We start from the raw sequence: 12,172 nt of genomic DNA on the forward strand, positions 1-12,172 counted from the left end.
TGGCATCTTCAATTGGTGCTCCTCTCCATTTAACTAAGATTTCAGTGTGGGGACGATATTTTCCCTTACTTTTGACTCGACGATTTAAGATAGACTCCGGTTGAGGAAGGATGGTGGAGTCATCCGTAACTGGAGGCATTGGAGCTGAAGTTTGAGTGAGTGGGCCACTATGTTTCTTCAGTAAACTAACGTGGAAGACATTATGACTTTGTGATCCTGGAGGAAGATCCAATTTGTAAGCCACCGTACCCACTTTGTTAAGAATTTGATAGGGCCCAAAAAAACGGGAAGCAAGCTTCATATTACGCCTGATAGCAACAGAAGATTGACGATACGGTTGAAGCTTTAAGTAAACGTAATCTCCGATATTGAAAGAAACTTCTCTTCGATGTTGTTCTGCTTGAACTTTCATTCGATCTCTGGCCACCAATAGATTATGTCGTAATTCGCGGAGAATGGAATCACGATCACGAAAACACTCATCGACAGCTTGAACACGAGAGGTGCCAGGGATATAAGCTAGTGGAGTCTGAGGCGGAATCCCATAAACGGCTTCGAATGGAGTCATTTTGGTGGAAGAATGCACTGAAGTGTTATAGCTGAACTCGGCCCACGGAATCCATTCCACCCATTTTCGTGGTTGTGCACCTGCAAAACATCGTAAGTATTGCTCTAAGGTACGATTGACTACCTCGGTTTGGCCATCGGTTTGGGGATGATAGCTTGAACTCATGCAAAATTGTGTTCCTTGTAACTGGAAAAGGGCTTGCCAAAAGGAGCTGGTAAACACCTTGTCTCTATCACTTACAATTGATGTTGGAGTGCCATGGAGGCGAACCACATTAGCAACAAATGCCTTGGCGACCGAGAGTGCAGTAAATGGGTGCTTCATGGGTACAAAGTGAGCATACTTGGTCAATCGATCAACGAAAACCATGATAACTGTACACCCGTTAGATGGCGGCAACCCTTCAATAAAATCCATGGAAATATCAGTCCATGCTTGAGTAGGAATCGGTAAAGGTTGTAGTAATCCCGCCGGTTTCATGCAATCAGTTTTGTTGCGCTGACAGATATCACATTGTTGTAAGAAATTCTTTACGGTGCGGCGCATATTTGACCAAAAAAAGCTTTGCTTGATGCGAGAAAGAGTTTTGTGAAACCCAAAGTGTCCACCAATAGGTGATGAGTGACAGTCAGCAAGAATTCGGGAAATTAAGGTAGAATTGGGGCATAATAAAACTTTGTCACCCTTGAACCAGACACCATCGCGTTGGAGAATTGCAATAGAGGAATTCTTCTGGATGAAATTTGCATAAAATGGATCCTGCTGGACCTTTTGTTGGAGAATTGGCCACCAAGTGACATGTGGTAATGAAATAGATAACAACTGAAATTCCACAACACGTGATAAGGAATCCGCACCTTGATTTTCAGATCCTTTCTTATACTCAATTTCATAATCATAACCAAGAAGTTTTGGGAGCCATCGAGTTTGTGCCGGCGTAGTAATTCGTTGCTCCAACAAATATTTGAGACTTTTTTTATCAGTGCGTACCGTAAATGGTTTCCTTAGTAAATAAGGACGCCATTTCTGGATTGCTTTGACAATGACAAGCATCTCTTTCTCATAGGTAGATAATGTTAGGGCTGAACCTTTTAATACTTCACTGAAATATGCTACTGGACGGCCATTTTGTGCGAGTATTGCTCCGATTCCAATTCCGCTAGCATCACTTTCAATCACAAATTTTTGAGAAAAATCAGGGAGACATAAAATTGGAGGGGATGTCAATGCCTTTTTCAATTGATTGAAGGCCACACTGGCTGCCTCATTCCATTGGAAGCCATCCTTAGATAAAAGTCGATTCAATGGGGCAGCGATACAACCAAAATGACGGATGAACTTTCGGTAGTAGCCCGCTAACCCGAGAAACCCTCGAACTCCTTTGGTGGTTGTCGGTGCAGGCCATGCAAGAATTGCTTGTATTTTATTGGGATCCACCGCCACGCCAAACAAGCTGTTGATAGAGAAGATGTCCAAAACAATTCGCAAATGTGTGAGATGGTCAGCCCATGTTCTCGAGAAAACGAGAACATCATCAAAAAAATTTAAAATAAATTTCCGAAGGTAGGGACGAAAAAGATCATTCATCAGACTTTGAAAGATTGCAGGTGCGTTCATGAGGCCAAATGGCATGACGAGGAACTCGTAATGGCCTTCATGTGTTCGAAAGGCGGTTTTGGGAATGTTATCTTCCTGTACCCTAATCTGATGATATCCCGAGCGTAAATCCAATTTTGAGAAAAATTTAACTCCATTGAGTTCATCCAAAAGCTCATCAATAACAGGAATTTGATATTTATCTTTGACAGTGATCTTATTCAAAGCTCGGTAATCAACACAAAATCGCCAATTGCCACCCGCCTTTTTGACTAGGAGTACCGGGGAAGAGAATGGGCTAGTACTAGGTCTGATCAAACCTGATTGCAAGAGCTCTGCCACCAATTTCTCTATTTCAGTTTTTTGATACTAAGGATATCGGTAAGGTCGAACGCTAACTAGTTCAGCATGTGATTGCAACAGAATGTGATGGTCATGCAAACGCCTAGGAGGCAAGTGAGTGGGCGCCATAAAAACATGAGGAAATTCGGCTAAAAGTTGACAGAGGTTCGGAGGATATGATGGTTGGCTGCTAGAAACAGAGGATGAAATGATCTGGAATAAAAAACCAGTACCTTGAATACTGTTGAATTCTTTATCTGTAAAGGCTTCAACGCTGGTTTGTTTCAACCCTTGGAATGTATAGGGGATGTCATTCACATGAAAGGCCATGGTGAGTGTCTTGTAATCTGTCGCAATAGGACCAAGAGTTTGCAGCCATTGGACACCTAGAACCAAAGGGCAAGCCGCCACCGGAAGGACATAAAAATCTGCTGTGATAGAAAGTCCTTGGATAATGAGAGTGAGTCCCTGGCACTAGCCCGAACAGTCTATTTGGTCACGGTTAGCGACCATAACATGGAACTTTTTGTCATGAACCACGAGTAAACCATACTTATCGACAAGGCGTGATCAATGAAGTTATGTGTGCTGCCGCCATCGATGAGTACGATGATATTCTTGTTTTTGAGTTTTCCTGCCACACGTATTGTTTGAGGATGATTAGTTCCGGAAATTGCATGAAAAGAAATTTCAGGCACCTCTTCTGGACCTCCTGGAACTTGGCTAGAAGTGTTCATGTGTTCAGAGCATGGAAGATGAGTATCTTCGATCATGAATAATTGTGGGCGTGCGCAACGATGACCTGGAATGAACTTGTCATCGGAATAATAACATAAGCCTTTCTCACGACGTTCACGAGCCTCTTGATTGGTGAGTCGGCGAAAGGTTGAAGAAGTAGAATTAGTGAACTTATTGGGAGGAGGTCCCAATATGCCATCTGTTGGAGGTAAGGAAGCCTTGTGGGGTGCAAAAGCTGGTGTTGTGCGAATGGGCTGGCCCTGTTTCTTTTGTAAGTTGTTTCGTTCCTCAACTAACCGAGCAACACTGATAGCGTCAGCTAAAGTTTTGGGCTGTTTAATTTTAACATCGAGGCGAATTTCATCGCGAAGACCAGCAATGAAACAACCAATGAGAAAAGACTCGGGTAGAGCATCAATTCGGTGGGAGAGCTGTTCGAAGGCTTCTTGATACGCCGAAACCGTAGAGGTTTGTTTGAGTCGACTCAGAGCTTCATATGGATCTTCATAATCAGTCGGACCAAAGCGAAGTAGGACAGCTTTGGTAAATTCCTCCCAAGAGAGTGGGCCTCGAAATTTTGTCAACCACCGGTGCCATTGGAGGGAAATTCCTTCTAAATGAAAGGATGCTAGTTGTACTTGTTGGCCGTGAACAATATTTTGAAAAGAAAAATATTGTTCAGCTTTGTATACCCAACCAATGGGGTCTTCGCCATCGAACTTTGGAAATGTTAATTTAAGTTGCTGATGAGGAGTATTATGGTTGTGTGAGCGAGGGTCATTGGGGTCAGGTGGGGTAGTGTATGAGCCATGCGAGGTTCGAAGAGCTTGTAGTTCAGATAACACCATTTGCAAAGTGGTGTGCACCTGATCAAAGTTGGATTCATGGCGGCCTAAGATTTCATGGACCTCATTACGAAATTCAGCGTTGGTTTTGCCACAGGTATCCATGGAATGTGTGGTCTCTGTTACCACTGATATGAATGAATTTAATAGGATTAGGAAGAAAGAAAGACAAAAGAATAAGAGGATTGAAACTCAAAAATAGTTAGTTCTTCATTCGATAAGCTTCAGACTATTTATATTTGTCTTACAATGAAAAATAATAACGTACTAATGCTAAAATTAAGGAATAAACTACCCACTAAGCTAAAGATCAGCCATCATGAGATAGAATAAACAATTAATTAAATATGCATCTCATTGACCAAATCTTCCACTATCTCCACTGATTTATGCTCCACCTCCTCGTACGTGTCACTTGTATGGCCTTGTGAGTAATGGCACATAACAGATACGGTGTCTTGGAACTCGATGATGTCGGGTTATTATAAAAATGGAAAAGCTGAAGATGTGGTGAGAGTGTTTGTTACGATGTTTTGGTATTGTTATGGTGTTCCTGATTTATTTTCTTTTCTTTGCGTGATGAGGCTATTGCCACTCTAGGTTATCCGAAGATTGCATTACAATTGCATGGTTTAGTTCAGAAATTTGAATATTTAGGAGATACTGATGTTGGTTCTTCTTACCCCACGGATCTTTGGGTGCACTGCTTTTGTTCACATCCATAGTCAAAATAGAGGGAAACTAGATACTAGAGCTGTGAAGTGTATCTTCGTTGGATATTCCTCGACTAAGAATGAAACGACTCTAACTCTATAATTAATAAATAAATATGCGGAAAGATTTTTTTTTTTTATACATACTAAATAAAATATGCACATATATGCCCATATATACATGCACAGAATAAAAAAATTTAAAATAAATAAATAAATAACTTAAATAAAAATTTCATTCTTTAAATAAAATAAATATCTGAGTCAAACATTTAATTAAAAATACTGCATAAATAAAATGATTAAAGTTTGCATGCACTGACAATATTCAATAAAATACTCAAAACTCACAACCACTGAAAAATAATATAAAATGTGTAACATGCTGACATAATCAAAAACATGCAATGTGACTCAGACATCTATCACGGTCACGGGGATCACTGCCAGCCTGCTCATACGTCCTTGCCTTCGATGGGTACTACATCCTCCTCTACGTACTCACCTGCACCATACCAGTGTAGTGAGCCTAGAGGCCCAACATGCTAACATAACAAGGGTTTAAAATAATTTAAATCACTTTGATACTAATACATAACATATACATGAATGAACATGCTTAAAAATATCATGACATAAACATAACTTAAATTAACTTAAATAACATAATACATAAATATTGTTGAGCAGTTAAATTTCTAACATCGCATGGTTGTATCCGTAGTGTAACCTTAAATCATACATTAAATACTGATCAGCTTGGAAACCAACGTACGTGGCGATGACGAATCACCTCTTAAATTGGCAGTAAACTGCCCTTCAATAGTTCACATATGGGGACGAATCCCCCTTAAATTGTCACACTACTTCAACTTTCAACATAAAATATTTTATTATTGCTCAACCTTAAACATTTAATTATGCATAAAATTATTTCATGAATGCATGTACTTAAATAAAATGTGTGTCCTTCATATATATTTAATTTAATTTCTTACTAACATATAAATATTAAAATAACTTCAATGCATAAAAATAATTAAATATATAATCAGGACACATGCAAATTTCTCATGGATTGTACTGGACTGCTGGCCCTAACACCCAAGCCCATTTACTTAAATCTGGCCCATTAACACTGGGATTGGCCCAATAACATACTTAAGCCCAATAAAAATTATTCTAAGCCCAATTAAATAATTAAAGCCCATTAAAACATTCTAGGCCCAATAACAACTTAATCTGGCCCAATAACAACTTCCATGGGCCCCAAGGCCCATAAAAATTTAAGAGATTAACTTAAAATAATTTAATTAAGCCCAAAAATAATTAAATTTATCCCAAAGAAATTAAATGGAACCCAAATCATTTTATTTCAAATTAATTGGCCCGAAAACCAATTAAATCCTAAAATACTTTAAAATTAAAAAGACTCGGGCCCGGCCCACCAACCCGGACCCGGACCAACTTAACCCGACCCACTACCCTACTGACCCGACCCGGACCATCCAGCCCAAGCCCAGCCCGAAATAATCCCAAAAATCATAACTTATGTTTGTGCAGATTTTTCTGCTCACGGCTTGCTGAGCAGCTGTACTAATTCTTTTCTTTCTCTTTGCTCCGGCCACCTTTGGACATGAAACCAACTCACGAACGTAGTACACTCAAAGAAATTTCCAAAAAGCTAAAAACCAGCCAAAATGATGACCTAACGAAGGAGAACGAACCTCTGCAAGTTAGCCTATCCTAGACTTGCGCGCAGACCTGAGCAACGCTGGGACTTTCGATCGTTCTTCCTACTCCGGCCATATATTTCCGTGAAACCACTTCTCAATCCTAACCAACATCTAGGTGGTTCAAACGCTTCAGGCCTCACCTAAAATAGTGGCCCGAGGAAGGAGAACGAAGTCTTCTTCCTCAAAATCCAAAACCTGCGCGAGTTGTGCACCAGAAAAGAAATGCTATGGTTTCAGCCTATTACACCTTAAAACTCTGACTTAGCTCGATTCGAAGGACCCTTAGACATCACTTAGACATTAGCCAACAGACCTTGAATGTTCCATCCAATAAAAACGTGAGCATGATTCAACAAATACATGAACAAGTGCATACATCCAACAAATCTCGATATTTTCTGAAAATCTTTGAATAAAACTGATGCATACACCCACACACGCATGAACACTGATATGGCACGAAAATAAAGAGAAATAATCATGCCTTGCACCGAAGTTGAAGAGAAAGCAACGTGTAAAACGATTCCGGGACGACGGGACGACGAGCAACCTTGAAACTTCGAAGAAATTCGGCTATGGAACCTCCTTGGCTGTGGTTCGAGGAAGAAGATGATGGATGGGGGTGAGGAAACTGATGGAGGCGGCTGAAAGTTTAGGTCGTGAGGTTTGGGGTGAAATTTTAGGTGATTTTTGATTTAATTAGGATATAGAATAATTAAGATATTGACAAGGGTTTTAAATATACAATATATAACTTAAAAGCTCTAAATAATATTTAAAAATCTGATAATTTAACTTAAATCCCGAAATTTATAATTAAGGGAATTTTAAAAGGAATTAAAAGTCAATATTTTGGCTCAATTTGGATAAAAATGGACTCCTAAAATCATATAAAATTAAATACTAAAAATTTTGAGGAAATAAAACTCAAAATAATATTTTTGGGCTCTTAAAAGACTCATAAAATAATTTGGATAGAAAGTTGTCATCTCGTCCGTCCACGGTCCCGTCTACGCGATCAAAAACAATTAAATACTAAAAATCATAAAAATCACTATTTATGGGTTAAATGCTTAAAAAATAAATTAAATCATGCACAAATAATTCACATAATTATTTAACCCATAAATCTAAAATTTAAATAATTAAATATCCTAATTATGCATGCGGATTTACGTATTTAAAATACCGGGTGTTACAATTCTCCCCCCCTTAAATTGAATTTCGTCCTCGAAATTAAAGTACTTACCCGAACAACTCCGGGTAGCGAGTCCTCATGTCTGCCTCGGTCTCCCAAGTAGCTTCCTCCTCTGAGTGATTCAGCCACTGGACTCTGACCATCGGTATGACCCGCGTCCTAAGCCTCCGCTCCTCCCTAGCCAAGATCCGCACTGGCCTCTTCTCATACAATAGATCTGGTGGCAACTGCAAGGGCTCGAAATCCAACACATGCGACGGGTTAGAGACATATCTCCGAAGCATGGATACATGGAAAATGTTGTGCACTGCCGCTAGCCCTGGTGGTAGAGCTAAACGGTAGGCCAACGTGCCAACTCTCTCCAAGATCTCGAATGGCCCTATATACCTCGGATTAAGCTTGCCTCTCCGGCCAAAACACACTACTCCCTTCATAGGTGACACCTTCAGAAATACGTGATCACCTACAGCGAACTCCAAATCTCGTCGTCTGGCATCTGCATAACTCTTCTGCCGACTCTGAGCAGTCCTCATCCGATCTCGAATCTGAGTCACAATGTCAGCTGTCTGCTGCACAATCTCAGGACCCAGTAAAATCCGCTCACCAACCTCATCCCAATGCACAGGAGATCTGCATCTCCTCCCATACAATGCTGCATAAGGAGCCATACCTATAGACGACTGAAAACTGTTGTTATAGGTAAAATCCACTAATGGCAGTCTAGTCTCCCAAGAGCCCCGAAAATCAATGACACAAGCTCTCAGAAGATCCTCGAGAACCTGGATCACTCTCTCAGACTGACCATCTGTCTGGGGATGGAATGTTGTGCTGAACAAAAGCCTAGTCCCCAATGCTGTGTGCAGACTCTTCCAAAACGCATATGTGAATCTCGGATCTCTGTTTGACACAATCGACACTGGTATGCCATGCAGTCTAACAATCTCCTTGATGTAAAGCTCTGCATACTGTGTCAATGAGTAGGTAGTCCTCACGGCAAGAAATGAGCTGACTTGGTGAGTCTATCCACAATCACCCAAATCGCTGTGCAACCTCTGGCACTCCTCGGTAAGCCAACCACAAAGTCCATCGTAATATTCTTCCATTTCCATTCCGGAATAGGAAGATGTTTAAGAAGTCCTGCTGGACGCTGATGCTCTGCCTTGACTTGCTGACAAGTCAAGCACTCTGACACCACTCTCCCGATGTCACTCTTCATCCCGGGCCACTAATACAATAGCTGCAAATCTTTGTACATCTTCGTACTTCCGGGGTGAATGGAGTACGGAGATGTGTGAGCCTCTGCTAAAATCTCAGCTCTCAACTGATCGACGTTCGGTACCCACATCCTACCACGGTACTGAACGATACCATCCACTACTGTATACAAGAGGTCACCCCTAGCCTCATCTCTCTGTCTCCATCGCTGCAACTCCTCATCAGTAGACTGTCCATCCCTGATCCGATCTCGCAAAACTGACTGCACCGTCAACACTGACAAGCTCGGTGCGCGACCACTCGGATAACACTCCAAGTCAAATCTCTGAATCTCGCTCTGCAGTGGTAACTGTATGGTCAAATATGAGACCACTGCCGACTTCCGACTCAAAGCATCTGCTACTACATTAGCTTTACCCGGATGGTAGCTAATGTCACAGTCATAATCTTTCAACAACTCCAACCATCGGCGCTGTCTCATGTTCAACTCCTTCTGTGTGAAGAAGTACTTGAGACTCTTGTGGTCTGTGAAAATCTTGCACTTCTCGCCATACAGATAGTGCCTCCAGATTTTCAAAGCGAAAACCACTGCTGCTAACTCCAAGTCATGCGTCGGGTAATTCTGCTCATGAACCTTCAGCTGCCTCGACGCATACGCAATAACCTTGCCACACTGCATAAGTACTGCGCCTAAACCCAGCTTAGACGCGTCGGTGTACACCACTAACTCCTCGTGTGGTACTGTCACCGCTAACACCGGTGCAGTAGTGAGTGCTTTCTTCAGCTGATCAAAGCTCCTCTGACAGTCTGAACTCCAAATAAACTTCGCATTCTTCTTGGTTAAGGAAGTCAAGGGTACTGCAATAGAGGAAAAACCCTTGATGAACTTCCTATAATACCCTGCCAAACCCAAGAAACTGCGAATCTCCGAAGCATTCTTCGGAATACCCCAATTCTGCACTGCCTCAACCTTCGACTGATCAACTGCAATCCCATCTCTCGAAATAATGTGGCCAAGAAATGCCACCTGCTCAAGCCAAAACTCGCACTTGCTGAACTTGGCATACAACCGATGCTCCCTCAAGGTCTGCAAGGCTATCTGAAGATGCTGTCTATGCTCCTCAATGCTCCTAGAATAGATCAAGATATCATCAATGAAGACTATGATGAACTGATCTAGATACGGCTGAAAGACTCGGTTCATGAGATCCATGAAAACCGCTGGAGCATTGGTCATCCCAAATGGCATCACTAAGAACTCGTAATGCCCATATCATGTCCTGAAAGCAGTCTTGGACACATCTGCATCTCTAACACGCAACCGATGATAACCAGATCGCAGGTCGATCTTGGAGAACACTGAAGCTCCCTGCAACTGGTCAAATAAATCCTCTATCCTCGGCAGTGGATACTTGTTCCTCACTGTGACCCTGTTGAGCTCTCGGTAATCGATGCACAATCTCATACTGCCATCCTTCTTCTTCACAAATAACACCGGAGCTCCCCATGGAGAAAAGCTAGGACGAACAAAGCCTTTCTCTAATAGCTTCTGAATCTGCTCCTTCAACTCTTTCATCTCGGTAGGAGCAAGTCTGTACGGTGCCTTAGAGATAGGCACAGTGTCGGGCATTAACTCAATACTAAACTCCACTTCTCTCGCTGGTGGAATTCCTGCAACGTCCTCTGGAAAGACATCTGAAAAGTCACAAACCACCTCTATATCTGACAATGATCTGCTAGGTGGTTCTGATGAAGTGACTACACTGGCGAGAAACCCCTGGCAACCACGTCTCAATAACTTCCTCGCACTTGTATAAGAAATCACAGGCGAGATTTCACTGCTCGGAGATGCATAGAAAACAAATTGGTCGCCCTCCTCCGGTTTCACTGCCACTGTTCTCTGCCGAAAATCAATCACTACTTTGTTGACTGACAACCAATCCATACCCAAAATCAGATCGAATCCCGTCAACGATAAGACCACTAATTCTGCTCTGGTAGTGCGCCCCTGTAAATCCATCTCCAAGCCTCTGTAGGTACTAGTGGTAGAAAGAACCTGTCCAGACGGCATGGTTACATCATACCCTGTTTCAGCAACCTCGGGCTTAATGTCTATCCGTCTGATAAACTCCAAGGAGATAAACGAATGCGTAACTCCCGAATCTAGCAACGCACATGTGGAATTTCCTCCTACTAGAATTCTCCCTGCACGCAGAAAATATTTCCATGTAGCTGCACCAAAATCTTAATTTACCCAATTTCACACCTAAGGACTACTCGTCTCCGAGGCATATTGCATCACCCCATGTTTCTTTACGTAAATCGCCATGCATAACTAAGGGGTTTTAAAATTAATGCTAACTTAAATTCTTAAAAGTAAATCATGTTATAAACACTTAAAACTTACAGACCGGTAGCGTGGATTTCTGAGCTCGCATAGCAGTAATGACCCCTCCAAGGACCGGGCTCTGATACCAACTGAAACGACCCTAACTCTATAATTAATAAATAAATATGCGAAAAGATTTTTTTTTTTTTATACATACTAAATAAAATATGCACATATATGCCCATACATACATGCACAGAATAAAAAAATTTAAAATAAATAAATAAATAACTTAAATAAAAATTTCATTCTTTAAATAAAATAAATATCTGAGTCAAACATTTAATTAAAAATACTGCATAAATAAAATGATTAAAGTTTGCATGCACTGACAATATTCAATAAAATACTCAAAACTCACAACCACTGAAAAATAATATAAAATGTGTAACATGCTGACATAATCAAAAACATGCAATGTGACTCAGACATCTATCACGGTCACGGGGATCACTGCCAGCCTGCTCATACGTCCTTGCCTTCGATGGGTACTACATCCTCCTCTACGTACTCACCTGCACCATACCAGTGTAGTGAGCCTAGAGGCCCAACATGCTAACATAACAAGGGTTTAAAATAATTTAAATCACTTTGATACTAATACATAACATATACATGAATGAACATGCTTAAAAATATCATGACATAAACATAACTTAAATTAACTTAAATAACATAATACATAAATATTGTTGAGCAGTTAAATTTCTAACATCGCATGGTTGTATCCGTAGTGTAACCTTAAATCATACATTAAATACTGATCAGCTTGGAAACCAACGTACGTGGCGATGACGAATCACCTCTTAAATTGGCAGTAAACTGCCCTTCA

This window comes from Henckelia pumila, chromosome 1, assembly GCF_033568475.1.
Source record: "Henckelia pumila isolate YLH828 chromosome 1, ASM3356847v2, whole genome shotgun sequence".
Taxonomy (NCBI): Eukaryota; Viridiplantae; Streptophyta; class Magnoliopsida; order Lamiales; family Gesneriaceae; genus Henckelia; species Henckelia pumila.